Genomic DNA, 9,981 nt, shown 5'->3' with positions numbered 1-9,981 from the left:
CATGCCGATATTATAATGGTCCCAGCATTTGAAGCGATATTCCCTTAGGATTTCATGCCTGTGGGCTGTTCTTTAGCAGACACGTGGCGACGGTTACGATTCTGAATGACAGCTGAGCCTATGACGGGTTGCCACGTGTGCCCAGGCTTCCCCTGCTCGGGAACCATTTCGTGTACGGTAGTGCATTGTTCGATGTCAGAAATGTACCATCTGACAGGGATCGAGCCAGTAGCGGATGGCCACATGTATTCTGGAGTCGACTCACGACGATTCAGCTGCGGCCATCATTCTTCTCCATTAATGCAAGGATTTAATATGGCCTATATAAAGTCCCTTTGGAACCACTCTCCCCACTTATATTCTGAATTTGAGCCTGTGCCGGAGGAGGTGATTTTCAGTGAGGGCGATTTTGATTGATTTGAAGTTTTCGGCAGGCAATTCCAACTGATCAAGCATTTCCAGCAAAAGCGATTTTCGGCGATCGTCCGGTGAGTCTCTTTTAGCGTTCCTTTTTCTTTCCTTCATAATGTCATCCGATCTAGAGCTCGTTCAGGATTATGATGATGACTCCGAGCCGGGGAGTTCTGATAATGGGAGAGGGGCCTCTCAATGCCCCTTTGAGGCTGTACCCCTGTTCCCCCCGCCTTGAAGACAAAAGGAGGCGAGGGCCCAAACTCGTTGGGCCTATAAGAAGAAAACCGCTCGAGCCCCCTGGACCATAACTACTGAGGTTGCTGAGATGCCAATGAGTGGGTGGGCCTTGGAGGTAGTCCCAAGAGGCTCCGTGCTATCGAAGTCTCAAATGGGGTGGATCCGTTCAGAGTTTCAGATCCCAGACTCCGTTCAGATAAGGGCCTCAGGGCCCCTCGACACCGTTGGTGCGCCTACTGAGGGAGAAGTAGCCATTTTTCTCAATGCGCTACAATGTGGGCTCCGTCTCCCTTTGCATCCCTTCGTCCGAGCCATAACAGCCTACCTCAGACTAGCTCCAGGGCAATTCACCCCTAATGCCTGATGGGTGTTAATTTCTTCCTTCATCATCTGGCACTAAGTTGGGAATCCGGAGCTGACACCAGAAGAGTTGATATGCCTGTACCTGATCAAACATGACAGCCAAGAACCATGGTACTACTTCGCTACCCGAGGCAGCAAAGGGTCGGGGCTGGTGATGAATCTTCCATCTTCCAACAAGGACTGGAAGAACAAGTGGTTCTGGGCTGCTGGTGAAAGGGAGGCACCAGCGATGGATCTTGGAACTCTGACAACTCGAGTCCCCACCCGGTTTTCAAAACCAGGTCAGACTTTAAGTATTTTCTCCCCTTTACTTTTTTTTTTACTCTAGTCGGACTGAAGCTCTCTTTATCCTTGTAGATTTCCCGAGGGGCACACCACTCCTCGACTTGGACCAGAAGAACCGCATTGCTAAGGCTAGGGCACGATCAGGAGAGCTTCACTCCTGGTCGGACTTGATCACAGCCACCAACCTTCATCGGTCTAGGCTTTACAAGTCCCAACCTCTCCCAACATCTTTCAGTAAGCCCTCTTCCGTTTCCTTAGGAGAGATCAAACTTATTCATTTAGTTACTGAGTTGTTATTCTCGACGCAAGCATGGCTGAGGCGTCTAGTTCTCGGAGGAGGAAAGCTTCCCCAACGGTGGAGGAAATGTTGAGGGCCAAGTCCTAGACGAAGACCACCGTTTGGAGGAGGCAGACCGCTCCGTGCAGATAGGGCCCCTCTGGCCCAGTTTTCATTCTTACAGCTTTGGCTGCAACTCCAATTTTCATCGCCGTAGCTCCGGCTGTGGTGCCCATTGAGACCCGGGTCTGGGCAATTATTGTTCCGACTCTAGCAACCATAACTCCTTCCCCAACAACTATAACTCCTTCCCTTCCGCCCACCGCCATTCCCCCCACCGAGGAGGCTCATCCTACAGGCCCCTACATAGCTGTCCCTTCATCATCCAATCGAGAAGAGGCCATTCGGATGGCTGGCGCTATGATAGCCCCTCCCGAGGCCGAAGATGATCTCGTGGCCGAGGCTCAGGACTCGGCTGGTAGCAGGACTGGGGCCGGGGAGGTTACAAGCTCAGCCCATATAAGGATGAGCGGAGGGAGGTTCGAGCCAGGCTATCACATGTCCCGCTTGGTTCACTGGGCATCCAAACATGCTCCAGAGGAGGAGATCGCCAGCCTTCTCACCAAGTCGGATGATTCTTTTTAAAACGACCTGGCCGTTATTTTCTGCAAGGTATTTCCTGCTTGTGTATTTCTTAACTTCTATATTTTTTTTGCATTCATTCTCATTCTCTTATTTTCATTTAGTCCGTTCCAAGACTCCTCTTGGCTTAAGAAAGGGTGCGGGAGCATCGGAAGATCGATGTCAAGGTGGAAACCCTCAAGACTGAAGCAGGGATCTTGCAGGATGAAGCTACGAGCAGGGTGAGCTGCGCCGGCAGCTTGAGGATGGGAAGGCTAAAGATCTCCAGCTACATGGTTTGTGAATGATCACAAGGCCCGATGCGGTGCGACGACGACTGAGCTGACGCGAGCTAGGGCTCATGCGGATTCATTGGCCAAGGAGATTACCCGACTGGGCGAAGTCCTGAAGTGGATCAGAGCTGAGGTGATAGAAGAATGGAGCTGAGCCGTCTCCCAAGCAATGGAAGCTCAGTGAGCCGAGGACGAGGCCTCCCTAGCTGGGGCAGTGGCCGCTGTGGTAGACGCCTTCAAGGCTTCAAAGGAAAGAGACGCCGAAGCCACCAAGTTCTACAACTGTGGTTTCGATGCTTGTATTGAGGCGGTCCAGGATTTGTATCCAGACCTCAACCTCGAACCTTTATTTTTCGAAGACACCGGAGAGATGCCCGTTGAAGATGTCTGCCCGGATCAAGCCCCCGACTCCCAAGCTCCTCCGACTGTATAGTCTTTAATATTTCTTCTGTAGTTGACTTGAAACACTTTTTTTGTGTATGGATTTTATTTTTTGACCCTCCAGAGAGGCCATGTGGATGATGATTTTTTACTTTTATACATGTTAATCCATAGTTAATTTTTGGATGTTAACTGCTGATTGTTGATTGCTGAACTGACTCGTTGACAGGTTGGTTTATTTCAGGGCATGGTTGAGCCGACCCTTTGACGGGTTAGCCCCTTCTAATGTCATCTCGTAGAACCTTTAAGCCTTTATGGCCTGATCATTGTTGAGTCTGAACCCCTAGGGGGTCGGCTCGTCTCACGATTGGCGAGAAACCTCCGCTCCATCTGTTAGTCGGGCGATGAGCTGACTCGTTTGTAGGGGAGTCGGGTCATCTTTTGGCTTTTCCCCTGACTTAAGAGGGGATGCCTTGTTGAGTTTTCATGGGATTACACTCTAACCCCTTCTTTAAGGGATCAGCTCGTTTAGTCCGCCTCTGCATATGAGAGACAACTTTTCCTTAGTAGATAATCTGATTATGTAGAGAGGAAACAATGAATTTCATTGGGAGCCTTAAAGGCTAGTCGCTCAGAAGTGTACACTTATTGAGAGCCTTAAAGTCTATTTCATCATGGGTAGTAGACCTTTAAGTGCTCGACATTCCAGGGATGGGGGAGCTGGCGGCCCTCAAGGTCTTTTAAGTGATAAGAGCCTGGTTTAGTCGATCGGACCACACGGTACGGCCCTTCCCAGTTTAGCTCGAGTGCCCCAACCCCTGGCTCAGCGGTGTTTTGGAAGACCCGGCGAAGGATTAAGTCCCCTAGGCGGAACCACCTGCCCTTGACTTTGGAATTTGTAGAATCGTGCCACTTGCTGATGTTGAGCGGTGACTTAGAGCCCTGAGATGTCTATGGCTTCTTCAAGTCGATCCAGATTAGCTACGATCTGCTCAGAGTTTTGGTTCTCTTGGTAATTCTTTACCCGAGTAATAGGAAGGCCGATTTCAACTGGTACCATTGCTTCCAAGCCGTAGGAGAGCGAGAATGGGGTTTCTCCAGTTGAGGACTAAGCTGTGGTCCTGTAGGCCCAGAGGACGAATGGGAGCTCCTCGGCCCAACTGCCTTTCGCTTTCTCCAACTTCGTTTTAAGATGGTGTTTGATAACTTTATTTACTGCCTCCACTTATCCATTGGACTGGGGGTGCCGAGGAGAGGAATACGCATTTGTGATGCCGAGCTCTTGACACATGCCTCGAAACTTGTCATTATTAAACTGCTGGCCATTATCTGACATGATGGTGCGTGGAATTCCAAACTGGCATATGATATTTTTCCAAACGAAGTCAATCACTTTCTGTTCCGTGATCTTCGCAACTGGCTCAGCCTCGGCCCATTTGGTGAAGTAGTCGAATGCGATGATGGCAAACTTGACCTGCCCCTTCCCTGTGGGGAAGGGGCCGATGATATTGATCCCCCACTGAGCGAACGGCCACAGACCGCTCATGGGAGTCATTTCCTCTGCTGGCTGCCTCGGCACGGCTGAGTAACGTTGGCATTCATCACATTTTTAAACGTAGTCTTTCGAATCCTGCTTGAGGGTCGGATAAAAGTATACTTGCCGAAATATCTTTAGGGCCAGGGCTCGGCTGTCGGAATAATTTCCGTAGATTCCTTCGTGAATCTCCCAAATAACATAGTCCGCTTCATCGGGTCAGAGGCATCTGAGGTAGGGTTGAGAATACCCTTTCTTATGTAGGATACTGTCGAGGACGACGTACCGCGCGGCTCAGACTCTCAGGCACCTGACTTTTAGTTTATCCGAGGGGATCTCGCCAGATGTAAGGTAGTTGAAAATCGGGTCCATCCAGCTCAGAGTAGCTTGCGCTGGATTAACCGCTTTCTTCTTTGTCTAGTCGATGCTCGGATGTTTTATGAATTCAACAGGACCGATCCATGGGATCCTCCCTTCTGTGGTTGAGGCCAGCTTCGCCAAGGCGTCGGCCCACAAATTTTCTGCTCCGGGGACTTAGTGGATCGTACAGTTCCAGAATCTTTCAATTAATTTTCTCGCATCATCTAGATAAGCGATCATCCTCATCTCCTTAACTTCGTACTTGGTGGAGATGTGGTTCACCACCAGCAGAGAATCACATCGGACCTGGAGAGTCTGGACACCCAGACTCGCCGCCAATCTAAGCCCAGCCAGAAGGCCTCGTACTCCGTCTCATTGTTTGAATCTTTGAAGCTGAGTCTGATTGCGTATTGGATGGGCGTGGAATCAGGTGCGATCAGGACGATCCCTGCTCCGGCTCGCTTAGCATTAGATGATCCGTCTACATAGAGGATCGATCTAGTTTCCGATACAGTTCCTGGGTTGGACGGAGGCTCGGGTGGGATAGTCTCGCTTTCGGTGCTGACCTCTCCTGCACTCGGAGTGGTGAATTCGGTAATGAAGTCGGCCACAGCTTGGCCCTTAATTGTTGTCTTCAGGCAAAATTGAATGTCAAACTCTCCGAGTTCGATGGCCCACCTGGTTAGCCGACCAGAAACTTAGGGCCTCTAGAGAACTTGTTTGAGAGGGGAGTCGGTCAACATAACGACTGAATGGGCTTGGAGTACGGACGTAACCTTCAACCTGAAATGAGGAGGCTGAGCGCTAACTTCTCCAGGGGCGGATATCTTATCTTCGCAGGTACCATAGCCTTGCTCACGTAGTATATGGGGTGTTGCTTGCATCCGACCGCTCTGATCAGGGCCGAGCTAATAGCCGAGTCCGAGACTGCAAGGTATAGGAACAGAGGCTCGCCTTCTTCGGGTTTGGATAGCAGGGGAGGTGAGCCCAAATACTACTTTAATTGCTGGAAGGCTTGTTCGCATTCTGACATCCATTCTGCCTTCTTCTGACCCTTTAACTGTTGGAAGAAGGGGAGGCACTTATCTGTTGCTCTGGATATGAAATGTCCGAGTGCCACGACTCGCCCTATGAGACATTGTATTTCATTGACAGTCCGAGGTGAACTTATGTCAAGGAGTACTTGGATTTTGTCAAGATTCACTTCAATGCCTCTCTGGCTGACCTGAAACCGGAGGAATTTTCCTAAGCTGACTCCGAAAGCGCACTTTGCGGGATTCAACTTCATCTGGTATTCTTGGAGGACAATGAACGTTTCTTCGAGATCTGTCAGGTGATCGGACGCCTTGATACTTTTCACCAGCATGTCGTCGACGTACACTTCCATAGTGCGTCTGATCTGTTTGGAGAACATCCGATTTACCAGTCATTGATACGTGGTCCCAGCATTTTTTAGGCCAAATGGCATGACCCGGTAATAGTAGAGTCCCTTGTCCATGACGAAGGTTGTCTTCTGCCTATCTGAGGGATGCATCACGATCTGTTTATACCCGGTGTATCCAAAAAGGAGAGTAATTCATGGCCTGCCGTACTGTCTACCAGCTAGTTAATCCGAGGTAATGGGAAGCATCTTTTGAGCAGGCCTTGTTCAAATCTGAGTAGTCCACACAGACCCGCCATTTTCCATTGATTTTTTTAACGAGTACCACGTTTGTTATCCAGTCGAGGTAATATACTTCCTCTATGAAATTAGCATCGAGCAAGATGGAGACCTCGTCGGCAATGGCCTCATACTGCTCGGCATCGAATGGTCTTCTCTTTTGCTTTACCGATTTGTGGTCTGGGTCCACGTTCAGTCTATGAACCAAGACGTCAGGAGAGATCCCTGGCATGTCTGCATGTGACCATGCAAAGGTTTCCTTGTGTTGCTGTAGGAAGGTTAGAATTTTGAATCGCTGCTCAGAACTTAATGACGTTCTAAGCTGGACGGTTTTGCTCGGATCTGCCTCATCAAGGGGCACTTTCTCCAGGTCTTCTACAGATGAGTTCTTTATGGGTCCTCGGGGATCCAAAACATTGATGGCAAGCGTTTGCTTCACGGATCCCTTTTTTACTGCAATTGTGTAACATCTCCGAGCCTCGCGTTAGTCACCTCGGAGGTAGCGTATTCCACCCTCATCTGGGAACTTCATCATTAGGTGATAGGTGGAGACGGCTACCCTCATTGCATTGAGAGAGGGTCTGCCCAGGATGACATTGTGTACAGATGGTACATTAACAACAAGAAAGTCTATCATAAGGTTGACTTGATGTTGCCCTTCTCCCACAGTTACCGGGAAGGAGATAACTCCCTCGAAGATCACTCTTTCTCCAACAAAGCCGTGCAAAGGGGTCTTCACAGGTCGGAGGTGTGACCGTGGAAGCCCCATTCTCTCGAAAGCCTCAGAGTAGACCACGTCGACTGAGCTGCCGGTGTCAACCAAAATAGGGTACACCTTGTGATTAGCTATGGTTATGGTAACCACCAGGGCATCATCGTGCAGATGCTGGATTCTGTGGGCATCGTCCTCGGTGAAGGTCAGGCTGCACGGGCTGACCCGAATGTCCTTACTAGGCCGATCGGTCAGGTGGACGTAATGTTCCGGATCAGGCTTCCAAGAGTGGGCTTTCCGAGCCCTGTTCGAATCTCCCCCACCGGATGAACCCCCAAAAATGGTGCGAATTTCAGCTGGCTCTTCTAAGGGGTTATTTGGCTACTCTCGAACTTCTTTCCGAGCAGTTTTTCCTTCTTTGGTGTATCAGCATAGATATCTCTTCCGAATAAGGGTCTCGATCTCATCTTTGAGATCTACACAGTCGGTCGTGTTATGACCGTGATCTCGGTGAAAGCGGCAGTACTTACGCTTGTCTCGATGATCCGGGTCAGCCCTCATGCAAACGAGCCAATTCAGCAGCGTTTCTCCTCGGATGTCCAATAGAATCTGCTCGATGGATGTGTTAAGGGGGGTGTAGGAGTGGAACTTTCGCTCCGACCTTCTGCTCGGGCGACGATCGCGAGGGTTGCGGTCATCAGGCCCTTTGTTGAACGGCTGGGATTCCTCGTTCATAGGCCTCTTTCCTTTACCATTTGGCTCCGTCACTTGGATATTTTTGTGGGCATTGGAGAATTCTTCGGCGTTAGTATATTTCTGAGCTTTGGCGACGAGTTCTGCTAACGTCTTCAGTGGGTTCTTTCTAATGGACAAGGTGAATTTCCCTTCTATTAGGCCGTTGAACACGGATGCAAGTGTCATCTTATCGTCATAATCTTCTATTAACAGTGCTTCCTCATTGAAGCGAGCAATGTAAGCTTTCAACAACTCCTTCGGCTCTTACTTGATAGTAAATAGGTGAGTGTTGGTGTAAGCCCCGTATCCTAGACCGTACAGTTCCATAGGCTTCCGCGGTCTTTCCGGTGGAATTTCGGCAACCTTCAACCCTTAACCGGTATTTGCGTGCGACCCTGATTCTCATGCCGTCAACCAGAGTCGACTCAACCCTTGACTTATACCTTAGCGACCGCGCCATCGCCGCGGTTCCAATGCCGCGACTCGGGCACCGAGGCGATACCTTAGTTGGGAGATGTGGGCCAGCGTTCAGTGCGAGGAAAACGCTTCGCGTGGGAATCCCGAGAGAATCTCTACGAGATGTCACATCAATCAATCAATCCCATCATGTCAAGTACACATCACCTTTCACCCTTTCCCAAGCAAGCCCCAAAAGTCAAAAAGATCTTACAAACCCATGCTTTTCTTACAACTTTTGCCACAAAAGTCAAAAGAAGCCTTACACACCCATCCCTCTCTCTCCCATCCATCACTCCATCACACATCACCCATCTCTCTCTTTACAACTCTCTCTCTCCTTCATTTTCAAATGGAATCCAAGCAACCCAAGAGCTCCTCATGTCCAAGCTCTCCCATGGTGAGAAAAATGCATGTGTGAGGCCCACCTTTCCATCCCTAGATCTCCCATCCTAGCCATCCATTTCTCATCTTCCTCCATCAAAGAGAAGCACAAGGAGCTAAGGAAGCTAAGGGAGCAAGAAGATCAAGTGGTGGGTGCTTTGATAGGGTAGTTTTTAATGTTTTTAAGATGGGCCAAGTGAGGCCAACCGATCAATGGTTTGGATCTCACTTTGGACCCTAAGATGTGGCCGATGGCCCACTTGAATCATCATGATCATTCCATGATGGGGCCATTCTCCATGGACCCCATCATGATGTTTATTTTCCTTGCATATTTAGGGTCATCTAGACCGTCTAATTTAGTGGAGAAGAGATCTCCACCGTCGGATTTTGGATTTAAGGGGCCTATGTGTAATGGGACCCACTTGATGTATGATTTAGTGCAAGGGAGGGCCCATAGTGCCAGGGTCCCTCCATCACGCGTGTCCCGCTCTCTATCTCTCTCTCTCCCTTTCCTTTTTTTTTTTTTTTTATATGTGATGATAATGAGGTTGTGTGGCCCACTTGAATGGACCCCACCATGAAGCATGTATTTGATCCCAAGCCATTGTAGGTGAGGGCCCACTTTTCATATATGTTGTGACCACCATCCATCATTTGGTGGCCCACCTGAACAGGGCCCACCTTGAAGTACTATGCAACACTGTCCAGCGTCCAGGGACGCTGGACGTGCAAGGGGAAACAAAAATATTAGCTTGATTCACAAGCTTTTTGGGTGGACCATTTATTCAGGCCCCACCTTGATGTATGTGTTCAATCCAAGCCGCCCAACCTTTTCCTCAGACTATTTTAGGCGTTGAGCCGAGAAATGAGGTTGATTCGAGTATCTGGTGGGCCATAGTATTAAAAACGGTGATTTTCACCTTCCAAATGTGCTTAAAATTTCTTACGCGGCAGGACATGTCCAATATTAGGCTCGATGGACTTGTCATAGTCTGCAGAGACCAATGGCTGGGATGGATTTACATGATGCGGGCCGCATACCTGGAAAACCTCAAGTAAATGCATTTAAAAAAAAACATAAAACATATACATGTATGCCTGCTGCTGTTGTCAGAATGGACTGGCGGACGGCCAGCAGACCCACGGCTCTAGCCATGGGCCCCACCTTGATGTTTATTTGTCATCCAATCCATTCATATGGTGGACCCTCAGGGCAGTGGACCACCCTCAAAAATTCGGGTCCATCCAAGACTCAGGTGGCCCACA

This window comes from Magnolia sinica, chromosome 17 (genome assembly GCF_029962835.1).
Source record: "Magnolia sinica isolate HGM2019 chromosome 17, MsV1, whole genome shotgun sequence".
NCBI lineage: Eukaryota > Viridiplantae > Streptophyta > Magnoliopsida > Magnoliales > Magnoliaceae > Magnolia > Magnolia sinica.
The sequence above is the reverse complement of the archived record's forward strand: the minus strand, read 5'-3'. Positions refer to the sequence as shown.